General features: G+C 37.5%; 1 protein-coding gene across 4 annotated transcripts in view; it reads right to left on the bottom strand.

The window, feature by feature from the left end:
* Nucleotides 1-14,857, bottom strand: part of KIAA1958 (KIAA1958 ortholog) — a 257,702-nt gene that overhangs the window by 159,534 nt on the left and 83,311 nt on the right. For 2 of the 4 annotated variants that reach the window (XM_072598052.1, XM_072598049.1), the window contains exon 2: nt 1-129. The exons of 1 other annotated variant lie outside the window; for it this stretch is intronic. The gene's annotated coding sequence lies outside the window, so the exon portion shown is untranslated. One more of the 4 variants, XM_072598053.1, reaches the window with a different exon arrangement.

Raw genomic sequence — 14,857 nt, forward strand, 5'->3', positions numbered from 1 at the left:
CTAGAACAGCAGTCGTAGGGGGTCTCACCAAGTTACTCTTTTCTTAATAAGCCAAAGAGCACATGGCGGGTTACACAATTTACTCTGGCTCCATGACCCAGGACTGGATAACCAGGACAGACAGCCCTCCTAGTTGAAAATAAAGGAATTTTTTAGTTTTTGCCCTCTAATTTCAGATATCTACCCAATTAAAAGCTACGACCGCATACAATTTCCACTTCCCCACAAATGGGGTTATAATTTTCTACTATTATTTTTTAATTCACTTTTGGTTTAGTTCAATTATGTTTTCTCCTCTCTTTTATTTAACTCATTTAATGTTAAATTCTAATCATGGTTCAAATTTTACCCAAGCTGGTTTTTTATTGAAATTGGATCAAACAAAAGTTTCAGGAAAGCCAAAAATATTCAGTGTACTCTAACACAATAAAGCTCCACTTAACTATACACTTTTGTGCTTCCAAAAGCATTTCAGGGTCTCTACTTACAGATAATTGACGTGCAAAAGAGAAGGAGATCAACCTTTTACCCTTTGGTTGCTTTTAAATCAACATATGACTACAACTTATTCCATCAAATCTAGAATCTTCTTTGCAACTTTCAAGGTGCTCCAAAACCTGATACTATTCTCCCATCTTACCTCCATTTTCTGATATCTCTGCTACATACTGGACAGGCTGGTCTTCCAGCTGTCCCTAAGAACCTGCAGGCCACGGTCATTTTCTCCTTTGTATCTTCATTAAAGTTCTTACCCTCACCAGGAATGCTTCCCCTCCCCCACACTGATCCAAATTCTATCCATCCTTTAAGACCCAGTTAAAACTTACCTCCTCCACAAAGTCTCACCTGACCATTGCACCAAAATACATCTCACTCATCTTAATGTTGTTTCTATGATCTGTACCATACAACTGAGATGACAACATCTGAAGGAAGAACCACTGCTAACTGTGCCTGGAGCTTAAGTAAGGAGATATCTCAATGGAAATAAGGGTGTTTTTGGAGGAAACTAGCCCTCATGGTATGACGAGAAGACCTTGAAATCAGAACATTTTAGGAGTGAACCTCTAGGCAGGAAAGAGAATAAAGGCATGTCAGATAGCTAGTTGTATGAGAATAAAAGTTTTAGTCAGAAACAAAGTTGGTTATAAGAAATCCTGAGTATGAAATTTGGGTTTGGCAATGAACCCAAGGATTTGGTGTTAAAGTGACTGTGTATGTGGAGAGGGGTGGACTTTATTCTGGGTCCCCAAACATTGATACCAGCATCCAGAGTTTAGGTGAGGATGCCTCACCAAGTTCTGTACATGAATGACAAACATATGATCTCTCTGTAGCCTTTGTAAGTGAAGAGTGAAGGCAGTGGCATGGAGAGATAAACCCAGAACACCAGCCATGAGATCAACCACAGCTACATGACTGGAGCTATAAGTTGCATAATATTAGTACAGAATTGTCTGTGGTCTTGAATTATCACTTTGCTAATAAGTGTTAGCCTTGTTTCTCCCTCTAGACTATAAGTTCTTTGATGAGAGGCAGCAGGAAAGAGTTGAATAGTGAACAGGCACTGGAGCCAAGGCACTGGGCAACTAAGTGACACAGTGGATAAAGTGCCAAGTCTGGAGTCAGGAAGACTCATCTTCCTGAGTTCAAATATGGTCTCAGACACCTACTAGCTGTATGACCCTGGGCAAGTTACTTAACCCTGTTTGCCTCAGTTTCCTCATTTGTAAAATGAGGAAGAAGACAATGGCCAACCACTCTAGTATCTTTGCCAAGAAAATGTCAAACCTCAAATGGCATCATGAAGAGTGAGATATGACAGAAAACTACAGAATAAAACACCAACACTGGAGTCAAGAAGACCAAGATTCTAGTCCAAACTTGGATACCTATTGGCTTGTGTCCCTAGGCAAGTCAATTAACCACTCAATGCTCTAGGCAACTCTCTAAGATTAGAAGGTGACAATCAATGCAATAGTTTCCTATTTCATTCGTTTTTCTAAACCAATAAAATCACAGATTTTGCCCTCTTCTATCCTGTACATCTGTATATCCCCAAAAGAAGCAGCCACATAGTAGGTCCTCTAAATGCTGTGTTTATTAAAATCTGAGCCCTTCTATATGGTATGAATTCTCTGGGAACTTCTATGGTCAATATCCCTCCTAACCTAAGTCTACCTACCAGCTTCTGTTCTTCTCATTTTCCCCCCAAAGCACTGCTTCTACTAGTAAAGCAACCATGTCTTTAAAACCTCTGCTGACCTCCTTGCTAAGTCTACTAGCATTTATGAAGTATCTACTATGTTCCAGGCACCAGGCTAAGTGCTGGAGATACCAAAAAAAGGGGCAAAAAACAAATCCTGCTCTCAAGTTGCTCACAGTCTAACGGGGGAGACAATATACCAACAATTATACACAGATAATCTATAGACAGGATAAACCAGAGGTTGTCTCTGAGGGAAGGCAGAATAGGACTAAGAAGGAATGGCAAAGGGTTCTTGAAGAAAGTGAGACTTTAGCTGAGACTTAAAGACAGCCGGGAAAGCTAACAGGCCTCAAATATAAGGAGAGAGTGCCCAGGTATGGGGGACTCAGGAACAGTCTTGGAAAATGCTGGGAGTCAAGAGATGGGAGATGAGGTGTCTTGTCTGACGAATAGTAAAGAGGTCAGTGTCGCTATCTCACAGTGTGCATGGAGGGGTATGACTAAGAAGACTGGAAAGGCAAGAAGGAAGCATGTTATAAAGCGCATTAAAAACCAGGGGATTTTATCTAGAAACTAGTTCTTGCCCTTAGGGCCAAGACCTGAAAAAGAGAAACAGCTCTTTACTACAAAAGCCTGACAAATCAATATAATTTACTACATGAATTTTTTTTTTAAATTGATGGCTCTGGAGGAAGGGAGAAAATTGGGAGCTCAAATTTTTTTTTTAAAAAAAGAATGTTTAAAAAAATTGATAGTTTTCATCCATAATTATTTGAGCCTTGGTTACCACAGAGGTAACCAATTCTCTCTCTAAAGAGAATTTAGACTCTCTAAATATACTCTACCAATGGGAAAATGTCTAAAACTCCCATAAAATCCTCTCCTTTCGTGTACACAGTATAGTTTTATAACTACCCATATCACCTATTTATACTCAGTGAAAGAAAAAGAACAAAATTATAAAGTATTTTCAATAACAAGTTGAGTGGAGCTGGTCTATAACCACTATAATTTCGGGTGAGTACTTATTCTCTCCTAACTTATAAAAGAAGTTCTCAGCTATTTGCATATTTAAACCTATCTATTACCAAGGCAAAGAAAACAGAGAAGGAACAGACTAACACCTCAATGATTTACTTATTTATTTATCTGTGGATAAGCTGAATCCTTCCCCTCCACCCCCAAGAGAGCTCCTTAAGGCCTGAGACTGCCTGATTTGGTGATCCTAGCACCCAGCACAGGGCCTTGCACACAGGAGGTTATTAGTAAATGCTTGAATGGAATTAAATTGATCTGCAGGGGATAAATTGTTCTAAACGGGTAAATTTTTCAGATAAATTGTCACTAAGCTTCTTTTAACTCCTTGTGATAGAAATCTTTCTAAAATGTATTACTTATTTCCCTACACACAAACCAGAAAACAGATTACACTGAACAGAATTCAATTCTTCCCTTATGATTCAGGGTTATCCTAATCAAAATCCCCCTCTGCTGTAGAGGAGTAAGGTTCTCAGGGACTACAGAGATGGTACAGGGTTTACTCAGGAGCTCCATCTTTCACTGAATACCACAAAACTACTGGGTTTTTTTTCATTTTCTTCACTCAGTGAGAATGATCACTTCCCAATGCTGTCACTAAGTCTGTTTTGAGTACCCCTACAAGCACCCCTTGTCCGTCCACTGTTGTACTCTAAGCCTGGGAAAGTTTGCTCAAGAATACTGGAAAGTTAAAAAAAAAAAAAAAGTAAAAAGTAAAAAAAGTGAAAAAAAAGAATACTGGAAAGTGGGTCTTCAAAACTGTTAGTCATCTCAACTTTACACAATAACAAGCCAAGAAATTCTAACCAGAAGGCCTGAGGGTGGCTGCATGCACCTCCTATAAAATAAAATTAAATGGAGCTTGTGCTAGCTATTTTTCTAACTCTCCAGGTCGTTTTCACATAGAGATGCCCCAGTGAATGATTCTTCTGGGAACAAAGTTCCCTTCATATGGAAAGGCAGGTTAAACCAACCCCTGTCTTTGAAAGTACAGGATGAAGTACTCATACATCCTATGTTTCCAAGTCACTGTTGCTGCTAAATTAAATATTTAAAAATACCCTTATACACAAAGCCTGCTTCTCCACACACAAAGACCAATACTAGGCAAAACTGAGAAGTCAGCAAAATTACCTTCTTAGGATCAGATTATTTTCTAAGGTAGTAGTTTTCCATTTCTAGGCCCTTTCTCCAGTCGTCTCTTATTTCATGGCCGCATTACCTACCTAATCTTTAGATAATCAAAGCATAGGGTCTGAAATCAAACATTTTCATCTGTTTGATTTATCTGTGAATGACCAACCACACTATATCCAAAATAAGTTTAGATAAAACATTATTTCACATTGGCATTATTTTAATTGGCGTTAAGAGACTCCTCTCCCCCTTTTTCTGGAATTCATATCTACTACCTCTTGTTAATTGTATCTCTGGCAAAAAGCTTTTAAAGCCGTTAGGGGATACAGCAGAGAGAACACACTGAGCCTGGAATCAGCAAGCCCTAAGTTCAAATCTGGCATCAGACACTTCCTAATTATGTGACCTTAGTTTGCCTCAGTTTCCTCAACTATAAAAATAGGCATAATCATAGGACCTACCTTTCAGGCTTGTTCTGAGGATCCAATGAGATAATATTTTTAAAGTATTTAGCATAATACCCTGTGTATAGTTTGCGCTTTATAAATGCTGGTTATCACCATAATTTGACAATGAAATGTGTCACAATGTATAATCTTTGTTCGCTGAATTCCAATGATATAACTATATAATATTAATATAATTATATTATGACTAACCAATAATATAATTAATTATGTTATGTATCTAATATAACTAATTTAAGGTCCTTGAAAGCAGGCACTGCATTTTGGTATTTCTATCCCCAGTACCTAGCTACTATTTATACATAGTAGGCACTTAATTGCTATTTATTGTATGGAGGTAATTCAAATTCTCCATGGGCATTCTGGATGGTTCAGTGGTTTGTCAGCTAAATGGGCTATTATGGTAACATTTTTGTTGTTATTAAATCCAAGTCGTGAATGTGAAGAATGTATAATTAGAGATGAAGTTAAAGGACCTCTCCCTTCCAAATGAAACTCCACTGAATTTTTCTCGTAGGTTTCACCAATAAGTTAATGAGAATCATTTTCTAATTATTCCTTTTGGAAACATGCGTTTAATTCTGCCAACTGCTTAAGTAATACTGTTAAATAGCTTGTATCCTTACTGAAGCATAAATGAGGAGAATCACGTAAGTGGATTATAGTCAGTATGAAAAAAAAATATCTCCTTTTGGGCCTGTTGCACAAACTCTGCTTTAGAGGACTCTGAAAGCCCAGCCAAAACATTCCAGACATTCTTAGAGCTCCATGCTTGTCATCACTCTTCATAACTAAAATCAGATCTCCTAATACTAGTTGAGTTAATGCTACCTCTTGTTAGGGGTTTGGAGGCACTCTGGGGCCAAAAGGAGGGGTGGGAAAGAAGCAGCAATTAAGTTCTAGAGTCTACAAAGGGATGACAGTGACACAAATTAATGAACAGCCTCCTGGCTAAGGCTGATTGAGTAATCTCAATTGACAGGATAGACTAGGAGTATTTCTGATTGGGTAGTGGAGAAAGACAGATTTCCATAATGAGATTGGGGACTTGATATGGAGGCTCAGTGGTCGTAATAGAATGATAATTCTGAGTTTCCTTCTATAAGGACAGGAATGAAGGAGTCAGCATTTAGGCTGAAGGGGGAAAAGGGAAAGGAACGCTGGCAAAAAGGTTGGGGGCAAAGCTTCCCTATAACACCTGCTCCTAAGCCCTAGTCAGTCAGGCAGACACTTATTAAGCACCTACTATGAACCAAGCATTGTGCTAAAAGTTGATAATACAAAGAAAGCTAAAAGACAGTCCCCTCTTCTCAAGAAACAAAATCTAATGGTGAAGATAACAGGGCAGCAGATGGGCTGGATTGGGTTGGAGAAAAGTACCCCCATAGCACGTTTTCCTTTTGGGCCCTCTGAAAGTTGATAAGATCATACATATGGCCCATTAAGATGACATTTTTTCATTAGGCACATAAAATTAACTCTTAATTATCTATCTAAAAGTTATATTTACTGTGAATTACAACACCTGTGGTCTATAGATAATAAGATCACAGGACTGAGATTAGAGGAAGATAGGAAGGCAGGTGGGAGAATAAGGAGGGAGAGAGAGAAAGAGAGAGAGAGAGAGAGAGAGACAGAGAGACAGAGAGACAGAGAGAGAGAGACAGAGACAGAGACAGAGACAGAGAGACAGAGAGAGAGAGAGAGAGAGAATCTGTGGAGCACTGTTTAAAAATCCCAGACATAAGACCAAGAGTTAGAGAAGCTTCTGAGGTTGGACAGAACTGAACATCATTCTCCTGATTCTGACAAAAGACTTTGGTATATGGGAGAGAGAGGAAAACCCAAATGACACACAAGGCCTTTACATATTTGCTTCCACTGAATATAAAGGAACTCAGGAAGAGAAGAAAAAGTACAAAGTGACCATCCTGACAAAATCCCGCACGTGCACAGAAGGCAGAGGGAACAGTCAGAGCAGCACAACCCGCTCCTCAACAGAAAGGCAGGGAGTACATAAAGAAGAAACATTCAGAGTGGTATAATGAGAAATACTGAAACAAAAAAGAGAGGCCTTCTCTGAAACAGACCTGCTGAGCCTAGAAAGGAACAGGAATGACCAAGTAACTTCCTAGCATGCTAAGCAAGCAGGGACTTTGTGAGGGTGCTGGTCACTCAGGAAAAGGGAGGAAACAAGCCCTTAAAAGGGGCATACTGTCCCTCTGCTTGAATGAATCTGTGATCTTACCAGTGCAAACAATAATACCGATGGTGATGAAAACTAGCATTTACATAGCACTTTTAGGTTTGCCGAGTAATTTTAAAACATCATCTTATTTGATCCTCACAATCCTGGAAGGCTGAGTGCTATTACTATTCCCATTTTACACACGAGGACATTGAGGCAGATAGATGTTCATTGATTTGCCAAGGGTCATACAGCTAGTAAATATCTGAGGCGGGATTTGAACTGAGGCCCTCCTGACTCCCTCCAATGCTTCAAATAGTAATCCATCCATTTCTTTTCAAACTGTGCAACTCCTGTGTCTGAATTCCCATAAATTCTCCAAAGAGGCCCTAAACACATTGATTTTGTCAAAGTCTCTTAATATTAAAAGGCATCAATTTAGAACCAAAGTGTCCCTCATCCCTCCCCTACCCCTTCATAAAACTGGCCTATATTGCTTTTGTCATCAAATGTCCTTTTGATACGTTGAATTTCACTTCTTGCAAGTAATTCATCATTGGTAATATGATGCCACACCCAGGCCAGCTCTGCATAGACCTTTAGGTCACTTAAAATTTTGATTCTTTGGGGATGACGACAATGTTTTAAAATTAATAGTTACATATCATCACTAGAAGATTATTGGTGTTGAAAAGATGGATTTTTGTTTTAATTAGAATTCGAGATTAAGAGCATGAGGTCTGGAATCTGGAGTCTTCAAGAGTTCAAATCTGGCCTCAGACACTTACTAGCTGTATGACCCTGGACAAGTTACTTAATCCTATTTGCCTCAGTTTCCTCGTATGTAAAATGAGCCAGAGAAGGCAAACCACTCCAGTATCTTTGCCAAGAAAACACCAAGGGGATCACAAAAAGTCAGATATGAAAAAAAAAAGGCAGATATGACTAAAACAACTGAACACAAAGGCTCCCCAACCTCCCAAATATGGTCTATCCTTCTCCCTTCCATCTGGTCAATTCTAGGCCCAGTTCATGGTACAGCAGCAGTGTATGTCTTTAAGGAATATATACTAGGAGATCAGCTCAAAGGACTTTCTACCAACTGTCTATCGTTAACCAGAAAACGTCATTCATCTAGGTTTTCCCTATGTGTGAACCATTAACAACTCAAAAGATTTTACACTAAAGTTGTCAGTGAAGAGGCTTTGCAATGATGTAAGGTTTGGCACAACTAGAACATGTCATCTGCAAACAGAAGCACTGAATGACTTCACCATCTATAAGGATTTCCTTTGCCATTTGGACTCTTCACTGGGCAGTGATAAGCACCATTAATGAACATGTACTTGCTTGACATTAATAACCAGTGAGTCACCGAACAAAGTTATCACTCACTGCATCTTTCAAGGAATCTTTTATTATCTTAATACATGAGTGAGAGATACCTTCCTGAGGAGTCTTTGAGGTGGCATTATGCTTTATTGAATCATGGGGCTATTTGTAAACAACAAAACACAGAGAAATATTGTATTATCTATTTCCTTCATTAAATTTATGACTATAATGATATGGTCCTACTATGGAATATAATTTGTAAAAGCCTGCCTGTTCCCTTCTTATTTTCATTAATGCTGCCTTCAACAGTGAAGAAAACATGAGAATCAATATTGTGATATGCTCAGTATGGTGTAATCTTCCATATGGAACTCTTTTGTCTATTTGGTCTAGTCTGGATGGTTTTCTCATTTTTGTAATTTTTTTATGTCACTTCTATTCTCATGCAGTATATCGGGACCATGTTGTTATTCAAATTTGGTGGTTCCACAATCACTGTTATAGAAATGTTGGGAGACAGATAACTTCCATTTTCCCCATTTGTTACCTTCCTTTTAGTTCATCCTTAAATTCTTTCAGGATGATATGACTTAATTGAGATCTATGCTAAGATTTCTGAAAATCCATTTTTCTACCTACTACTCACTACTTTACAAGATGGTATTGTTCATAATGTTTTACCATTTTCCTTCATAAAGTTTTGGAAATAACTTCATATTCTACACTGATGCTGTCCTTGACTACCATGTCTTTCTTTAGCAAGAAGATCAAGTATTTGCTATATGAAGAAGTTTCTAGTACTTTTTGGTCCCTTTTTGTAATAAATTATCTAAATTAAAGTTCTGATAATCCATGTCAACTTCTATTCTTTTGCCAATTTTCTATTTTCCTATGTCAAAAGTTTTTTAAAAATCATTCAGATTGTATATTTTGCTATTTTACTTCTTACTCTAATTTGATGAATTTGTATTACTTTTATGCCAATACTGTGTACAGATAGCTGATTTTGAAATGACTACATATTGGTAATGCAGCTAGGGGGCACAGTGGATAGAGTGCCTGTTCTGAAGTCAGGAAGACCTGAGTTCAAATGTGGCCTCACATTTTTACTAGCTGTGTGACCCTGGACAAGTCACTTAACCCTGTTTGCCTCAATTTCCTCATCTATAAAATGAGCTGGAGAAGGAAATGGCAAACCACTCCAATATCTTTGCCAAGAAAACCCCAAAAGGGGTCACAAGGGAGTCAGACATGACTGAAAATGATTAAACAACCACCACCACATTGTAATTAGTCATTTTTTGTTTAAGATAAGAACACTTTCATTTTTTTGTGCCCACAAAGCCCTGTGTCCCCTGACCTTTATCTCAGATAAATTATTTGTAGTATAAAGGATTGAGGCTTCTGTGTAGCTTACAAGTCTTTGTTTCATTTTATGTCTTGAACTTGATAATTTTCATAATTTTACTCCAAGGATTCTTAACCTGGGGTCCTTGAGCTAGTTTTTAACATATTTTGATGACTATTTTAATATAGTTGGTTTCCTTTGAAACATTATGTTTTATACATTTAAGAACATAATTCTGGGAAACGGTTCATAGGTTTTTGCCAGATGGCCAAAGGGATCAATGACACACAACAAAGCTTAAGACCTCCTGCTTTGCTCCATGCCTACCTTTACAATGAAGTCATTAATATATCATCTAATTTGAAAGGTTATGACAAGCTCTTCAAACAATTTCTTGCCTCCTCACACTCTGTAATACATTTTGGTGAATAAATTGTGTTTATCTTCAGTCATCTTTTTGCAGATGCTCCTCAACCAGATTCCTTCTGGACTTCCATCTTTACGCCAGTAACATTACAATCTCTACAGTCTCCTCCTCTCACTGGTGATTTCGTTCCAAACCTCCATTTGAGGAACTATCCATGCCAGCCATGCTTACTATAAATATGGTTCAACTTATGCCTCTTTGGACTTCTTCTGGACTTGACCCTGTAGTATTTCCCACACAGCTTTTTGGTTTCTTCTTATGTTGTCTCCTACCCCACCCCCATTAGAATATAAGCTCCTTGAGGGCAAACATTGTCTTTCTTACTTATATTTGTATTGCCATAGGTTAACATGGTGCCTGGCATATAGTAAGCACTTAATAAATGTTATCTATATGCCTACCTGTCATTATGGGCACTGCAAAATGTGCATTACATGAACTAACATTTCTTGCTAAATTTGGATGCATGATAAAAACAACTCTGCCAGCTCTTTGGTCTGTGAACCAGCCTTGTTTTTTAGCTATAAATTCCATAGATATTCTAGCTTCTGGTTTCATTTATAGTGTGAATATTAATAAAGAAGATTCATTTCCTCCAACAGTATATTGATTTGTTGGCTACTGAACATTATCGCACATTTGGAGTAGCTGTTGTTGATATTTATAGACTCTATTAAAACTGTGTAAACCTCACCACTGTTAAAATGGGAAGATGTGATCTGTATCAAGAAAGGAATATGGCAGTTCTAAGATCCTCGTATCCTAGGTTATAGCCCTGAGAAGTGGTAGTACCTAGAAGACATCTCCTTGTTTTGGCTTTGCCAATAACTGGCTATCTGGCACAAAATGAGAAGAAAATGAAATTCAGGTACAGTTTTCCTTTTCTTAGTACCAAGTAGGGCAGGAGGAAAAAGGTTGTTTTCTACCTCTATTTTGGCCTGGGTATAAGTTTGGAACTAGAGGAACACCTAAAATCCTAAACACATAAACAGTCAAGTCTTCTTGGATATTGTTCTGTAAAATATTCTATTACTTTTGTACCAATCAACAGGTATTTATTACGTGCCAGGCACTCACTGTACCTAGTCACTGGAGAAAAAAGTGCAATGAATGAACAGTCCCTATTCACAAGGAGCTTACATTCTAATGTTATTCACCTTTGCTATTATATTTCATATAGCTAATACTAAAATTATTTTGTGCTCCCTGGGAATGTCATTGACGTATAGCACAGAGATCTCCATAGGAAGATCTTTGGGAATGTAATTGACTTACAGTACAAAAAGATACCCCAGTACTTGAAAGAAGCCATTCTGGGTTTAAAATATGCCACATATGATCAATAATCTGCACATGGATGAGTCGAAGCTGGCTACATAAGAAGTGCATCCCCACTGATCTAGGTTCTCAAGCATTGCACTGAAATACAGAAAGCCCAGTTGCTGTTTATAGTGCCACTTCCGATTATCATTTGAAGCAAGTTTCTGTGCCTCATTTTCCCAATCTATATAACTAGACAATACACACTTACAAATATTTGCATCATCAAGGAAAGAATGGAAAAAATAAATTCTTTACATCATAAAATATTAATCTTCAGTAATTAAAAAACTAGGGACTATGTGTAACATGGAAGCAATCTTGAGAAAGCAAACCTTAAAAGAAGCAATTCCTCTGGTGATACTGAGTCTGTGAATTTTTTCCAACTGGTGACAAAGGAATAAATTACTCCAAAAATGTCTGGTCCCTGATTTTTGCACATGACTTTAATTCAGTATGGAAATAGCTAGAAGAAGAAAAGGTAAATTTCTAGAGTGTAGGGATCAAATGTATATCTAGGTTGAAATGCTGAAATATTAGTGGTACCACAATGGAAAAGACACACAAAATAGCTCTGAAGTTCAACACAGAGGAGAAAGACAGAAACTCAACACTGAATGAACAGATCATCTTTGAATCACCCCAAAATACAGAAGAAATGTTTTAGGAATAGTTTTGATGCCTTAAGCTACACATTAACTTATTTCTTTGTACTCTATGTGGGGAAGGTCAGAGTAGTGAGTCTATATTATTACTGGGTTCATTTTCTATGTGCCACATGTAAGAGAAGCCATTGATATAATGGAAAATGTTCAAAGGTGGCTAACCATGATGGTGAATCACCTTGAGAACATTCCATAGCATGACTGGTTGAAAGAAATGGTAATGTTTATCCTAGAGAAGATAGGGAAAACATGGTAACTGTTTTAGGTCTTCAAAAACCACATGAAAGAAGGATTAGACTTCTTCTATTTGGGTCCAGAGAGTTAAACTATATGCAATAAGTAAAAGTTACAAAGAGACAAAGTGAGGACCTATGTCAAAAGAAACTTCCTTATAATTAAAGCCATATTCCAAAGTGGAATGTGCTGCCTGAGGAGGTGGTGGGTGGGTTTCCCATCACTGAAGGTCTTCAAGAAATGGCTGTCAGATATGTAGGAGAGAAGATTCTTTTTTACTTATGGGTTGGATGGTATGGTCTCTAAAGTTACTTCAGCTCTAAGAATATGCATGATTTTAAGTATCTGAGAAGCTACGGTTGAGAGGGACCATATGAGGAAAACTATATTCACTTAAAGAGAGAGAACAGGGACTCATATACAAAAATATTTATAGTAGGTCTTTTTATTATAACAAAAACTTGGAAACTAAGAGGGGGAATAAATTGAAAAAATGGCTGAATACATTGTAATATGTGAATGCAGTCAGCTATTATACTACAAGAAATGACAAGGGTGACAGTTTCAGAGAAACCTGGGAAGACTTGTATGAAATGATAGAGAGAGAAGTCAGCAGAACCAGGGGTACATACAATTTAAATAATAACACTGTAAAAAAACAAAAGACTTGGAAATATCCAATATTCAATGTAATGGCCAACCATTAGAATGAAGCACGCTATTTACCCACCTTCTGAAAACAGAGAGGATCAACTCAAAGTACCAAATAAGACAAACATTTTTGGACAAGACTAATATGGAAATTTGTTATGCTTGACTATACATTTTGTTATAAGGACTTTTTTTTTCAGTTTAAGGAGGGCGGTTGTTAGAAGGGAAATAATGAGTAGTCATAGATAGGGTGGCTAAAAAGAAAGAGAAAAAAGGAGTCACTAAACCACTTTTTAAAAATGCACAAGGTAGATTAGAAGACCAAAAGGAAACAGAGACAAGCAGGACAACTTTCAAAGTTATGTTGAATTTATTACATACTGAAAGGACAATCAAGATGTATGTGATAAAGATACACAATTTCATATCCAATCCTCTTTTTCTGTTCAACTTTGAATATGGAAATACTCATTTTATTTAATGTTTGAGAAGTTTAGAATAAAAAAAGGAAAATATACAGGTTGAAGTTCCTATGTTTCAATGTTTCTATTAACATGCATGGAATAAGTCCAAACTTGTGAACTGTGTTCTCACATGGACAAGAATTATTTATAAAACATATAATTTGTAAATAAGGAAGATTAGTTGGATATAAGATGTTGTATAGTTTTTATATTAAGAGAGAGGGAGAAAACATACTTACTAAATCACATTTTCCCTGGGATAGTTCCTGGAGGGAGTGCTACCCCATTCCGTAGCTAAGGCAATGTTGTACAGTCAAAAGTATTCTGGCTCTGAACCTAGGTTCAAATCCCACTTCTAATACTTACTACCTCCATGACTTTCAGATTTTCACTAAAACTTCCTGAGGCCCAGTCTCCTCATCTGTAAAGTGAAGGTATTGGATTAGATGGCCTCTAGGGCATCTTCTGCCTCTGAAGGATTCTATGACTCTAACCCCCTGTATGCAATAAATAGTTCACTCTACTTGAAAAGGGTCAAGATACTTCATGTTATGAATGACTGAACCCATTTACTTCCAATTTGTAGATGAGAAAACTGAGGTCCAAGGAAATTTAGTAATTTGCCCAAGATTACACAGGTAGTAAGGGGCAGAGCCAGGATTTGAACCCTGGTTTCCTGTCTCTGAGTCTGATGCCCTTTCTACAAGATTACAGTTCTAAAATTAAGAACATTTTGGCAGCAAGCAATATTCCTTTTGCTTAAGGCCAAAACATTTTCCCTCTGGGGCTGTTATAAGTGAAAGGAAAAGTGTGATTCACTCTATAAACAACTTTTCAGGAATTCCTCTTTTATTCTCACTTTTCAAGAATATCTCTCTTGCATCTACTTGTCTTAAATGTTTTGTGAGTTCTAGACCTAAGTCATGAACTCTTCTCCTAACTCAATTAGTTTTTTCCCTGATTCTAAAAATAAATGATCAGCCAAAAATTGCCAATACATTTAAGAAGATTCAAAACTATCAGTGTGAAATGATGTCACGTAGAACAAGAATTTGCAAATCATTCGAGAACAGCTATGTCTCGAATAAACAACTGGACTTCCTAAAGCCCATACTAGGGAGAAGCAAAGTTCTGGGTTTATCCTGTGGGCTTCAGTGCACTTGGACTCACAGCCCTAGAGTGCATGCTCAGAGCCACACTTCCATGTACTCACATGAAAGAGATGACAAATTCAGTGAAATGTGGGAAGCACACAGCATCATTTACTATTGTATCATTTAAAGCAGAAGGTCATTTGAGGTCTTCTAGCCCTGGTCCCCCATTATACAGATAAGGAAAGTGAAGCTCACAGAGGCACAACGTTTTTCCTAAGGT

Source organism: Notamacropus eugenii, chromosome 3, assembly GCF_028372415.1.
Source record: "Notamacropus eugenii isolate mMacEug1 chromosome 3, mMacEug1.pri_v2, whole genome shotgun sequence".
Taxonomy (NCBI): domain Eukaryota; kingdom Metazoa; phylum Chordata; class Mammalia; order Diprotodontia; family Macropodidae; genus Notamacropus; species Notamacropus eugenii.